Genomic DNA, 4,516 nt, shown 5'->3' on the forward strand with positions numbered 1-4,516 from the left:
TCCTGTACTATGTCCGCAGTCTCTGGTCATCTCCTGTACTATGTCTGCAGTCTCTGGTCATCTCCTGTTCTGTGTCCGCAGTCTCTGACCATCTCCTGTACTGTGTCCGCAGTCTCTGGTCATCTCCTGTACTATGTCCGCAGTCCATTGGTTCAGAATATTTTTTTTCTTGTTTTCTTAAGCTAAAACCTAGGTGCGTCTTATGGAGCGAAAAATACTACCTCTTCCTACATACTTACTCTGCTCTTTGCAACACCTCCATTGCATTGTGGAATACAAGAGTTTGTATACTTTGGGTCATAATTTGCATTCTCTGCATGGGGCTCATAAGACAAGTGCTCTTGCTCAGTTTTGTTGGTTCACCTACTCTTTACAAATGACCAGTCTGCATTAAGACTCCCTTTCTATTACTCAAGTTCTTAAGCCGTCATTTGGAAGCGTCTTTTCGATTTATAAGAGCCTCCCGCCACAGCTGCATTATCTCGTCTCAATCCTGTCTCACCGTGAATCCATTTTATCATCCTCCATTTGGCCGCAGACCAGGAACTTGTCACAATGAAACTGCCACTTGGATGCACTGACAAGATTCCTTCATATCAAATTTATTTGCTGTTTTGTGACTTGCCCTTGAAATATGGCATTACTTTGTAACTCCAGCGAACTTGTCCATAAGTTTTCTTCTGCCGCTGAAAACTGCCATTGACTCAAGTGTGATTAAAGGATAGATCCAGACAATGCAACGTGCGAGGGAGCTCACGTTCCTACACAAGGTCTACTTCCAATGCCGCCGATGGTAGTGCTGGGATCCTGATGACTGCTTTAAAAAAAATATTTATTAACCACTAAACTGGCAACGCGTTTCCGAAATCAATGTCAAAGAAGGTCCACATACTGCTGTGATAATGTATATTCAAGTGGTAGGACAAAGGCTAATAAAAAGACTTTGGTGAAAAGCAAGGTTGTAGTTTTCAATGTTCCTTGGAGGAACCTAAGCTCCACAAAGCTCTCTATGTAGAGAATACCTGTCAGGGCTCCGGGTATGACCAGAGGTATGTGAACTGACGCAGGGAAACGCAGGCTTCAGATATGTTATAAACAATATCATTTATTAATACTAACAATACAAAACGCAGTGCAATACTAAAACATAAACACAGTGCAAACGAACCAAACCAAACCACCCACAGATAACAATACATACAATGCAAGCGTCATCAGGCAGGCCGGGTCAATAACAATCGGGCAGGTAGGAACAGGAGGAGCAGGCAGAGAGTAGTCAGGTCACGAGCCGGGTACAGCAACTAACGGGCAGGTAGGTACAGGGGGTCAGGCAGAGAATGGTCGGGGTCACAAGCCAGGGATCAAACAGGAGAAGTCAGCAGAGGTCAGGATCAGGCAGGGTCGGCAACAAATCAGTCAGGCAGGAACAGGAACAGGAATGCAGGTAACAAGATACAGGGGCCCATGGAAAAACACACACCAAGGCATAGACTGCAGGTCTGGCCATCCCTTAAATACACCTCCGTAATCAGCTTCAGGTGTTTGGCTGACTGCAGGGTTGAGTCTCTGATTGCTGAGAGCACCCGCTGGCCAGCCCTGGTACTGCAGCCCACAAGGCAGGTGAGTCCCACCATTATTGGCAAGTCCATTCCTGACAATACCCTTACAGCATCTTCTGATATTAGTACAGATTACACATGATGGCAAACATAGAAAACCAGGCAAATTTCTGTGGGCACTAATCGGCTGCCCATACATGATAATCACAGCTGCCTATATGGTAAAGCCTAGTTGATGGCTTCATTGTTTCTGTACGCAATCAGAAGCCAGTGGAGGGATTGGCAGAGGGGGGTGGCGGATACGGAGCGGTTATTAAGGTGGATGAGTCTGGCAGCAGCATTCAAGATAGACTGAAGCGGGGATAGCCTGGAGATGGGCATGGGAGGAGGAGACCAGGGAACTAGAGAGTAGGAGGTCTTCTGAGGAGCTGAGTGTGCGTGCTGGGTGGTATTTGGATACCAGATCGGTGATGTAGTTTGGGGCAGTATTGTGAACAGCTTTGTACGTCAATGTTAGCATTTTGAATTTTATCTGATGTGCAGTCGGAAGCCAGTGGAGGGATTGGCAGAGAGAGGTGGAGGACACTGAATGGAGGCCAGTGGAAGGATTGGCAGAGAGGGATGGAGGACACTGAATGGAGGCCAGTGGAGGGATTGGCAGAGAGGGGTGGAGGACACTAGGTGGAGGCCAGTGGAGGGATTGGCAGAGAGGGGTGGCCCACTGTGCCCTTCGAACGCCTGTACCGTCCATGTGTTCACTTGCGTTCGACTCGAACACACAGCCCATCCCTAGTTTAGACCCTCCAGCATGACTCGCTCCATATTTCCCTTTACTTTCTGATGTAAATAATCTAGCCGTTAAGTAAATGCACGGGGCGTCTTCCTGTTGTCTTGGGTCCAGCGCCCCGCCCCTGGACCACAAACCAATACAAAAGGCAAAAAAAGGATACCAAGAAAGGACTCTAGCATTTTATTGTTCAATATTTGTGTCTAAGTATCACTTATGTTTTATTCTTCTTAAAAAGGAAAAACAACTTAAAACCATCAACCCCCTCATATTATATAATCGCTTCCTGGAAGGAGGTTGATGTTTTTCAACTGTAATGTATTTTGAACAAGATTTGCATATCAATAAATGGCATACCCAGTATATGGTTTTTACCAATAAAATATAAAAAGGTTATAATGTATTCACTGACTTTATGTCCGATATAAAAGAGACAAAAGATTCATGAGTCGTAAGTATTATTTATGAAAGGAAAATTCTCCTAACAGATACATTAGATCCTCTACCAGGGGCGGACTGATAACTCATGGGGCAACAGGGGATCATGGGGCCCCTGTGTCCTTGCCCAAACTCAAAAAAGCCTATGAAAAAGGTACCAGGGGCATCTCATGGGACCTCCTACTGACCCCGGGTCCTCAATAGGGGATCATGGGGCCCCTGTGTCCTTGCCCAAACTCAAAAAAACCTATGAAAAAGGTACCAGGGGCATCTCATGGGGCCCCCTACTGACCCTGGGCCCTCGGGCAGTGCCCGAGTTTCCAAATGGTCAGTCCGCCTCTGTCCTCTACACATATATAATGTTGTGTTTAACTGTCATTCTGATGCTGATTGGCTCAGCTGAATGTGGTTACTTAACCCCTTCATGCCAAAGGGTAAAACAAATCTAGCCCTAGGTTCACATCTGTGCGGCTGCAGATCCGTACGGAAATCACCACCCGCACAGAGAATTGCATTAGTTCTAATGGCGCGCCACCCGCACTGGGAAACGCAACCGTACTGGGAACCGAGGTTCCTGTGTGGGCCGCGTTTTCCAAAGAAGTGCAGGGACTTCTTCAATGCGTGTCACCGGCACGGGAGTCCATTCAAATGAACGGGCTCTCGTGCCCGTGCAAAACACGGCCACCGAGATGTGAACCGGGGGTAAATGCCTAAGCACAATTTTGCAACGTTGACATGTGTCCATATCATCACAACTACTTTGCACATCCAGGTGAAATATACCGCATCTTTTTTTCAAGACAAATTGGGATTTCATTTGGTGGTAAAAAGTAATAGATATCTCCTGATTTTTTTTTTATTATCAAATGAAAACTGGCAAAAAATATTTAAAAAAACACTTTTTTTTATTTAGCTGTGTGTTTCTTGCTACTACCATAACCTACCACCAAAGAGCAATCCAAAAAAAAATTCCCCAGCTCCTGATGATCGCAGCGATACCATAGATGTGTATGTTATTTGTTGTTTGTACCCGGAGTACAGCCCAGAAACAATAGTCCGCATTTTGTTTTTGTCTTTCCTTACCTAAAACACACTGACACTGATACTGACACTAACTGACACCATTTTTTTTTAATCCTGAGCTTTTGACCTTGACCCAAACACTTACCCTGGCACTGAACTAGATCAAACCTTGATATATGTATTTCTTTCTTTTTTTTTTTTTTTTGATATTTATTTATTTAACTCTTTTTTTTTACAAAGATTTTTTCCCCTCTATGCCAGGAGTTAGAGAGAAACAATGTATAATAGAATGCATATAATGATACAATGTATAATAGGATGTATATAATGATACAATGTATAATAGGATGTGTATAATGATACAATGTATAATGGGATGTATATAATGATACAATGTATAACAGGATGTATATAATGATACAATGTATAATAGAATGTATATAATGATACAATGTATAACAGGATGTATATAATGATACAATGTATAATAGAATGTATATAATGATACAATGTATAATGGGATGTATATAATGATACAATGTATAACAGGATGTATATAACGATACAATGTATAATGGGATGTATATAATGATACAATGTATAATAGGATGTATATAATGATACAATGTATAATAGGATGTATATAATGATACAATGTACAATAGGATGTATATAATGATACAATGTATAATAGAATGTATATAACGAT

The sequence above is a fragment of the Staurois parvus genome, unplaced genomic scaffold (assembly GCF_062004578.1).
Source record: "Staurois parvus isolate SC_StPar_1 unplaced genomic scaffold, SC_StPar_1.0 ptg002004l, whole genome shotgun sequence".
Lineage (NCBI taxonomy): Eukaryota > Metazoa > Chordata > Amphibia > Anura > Ranidae > Staurois > Staurois parvus.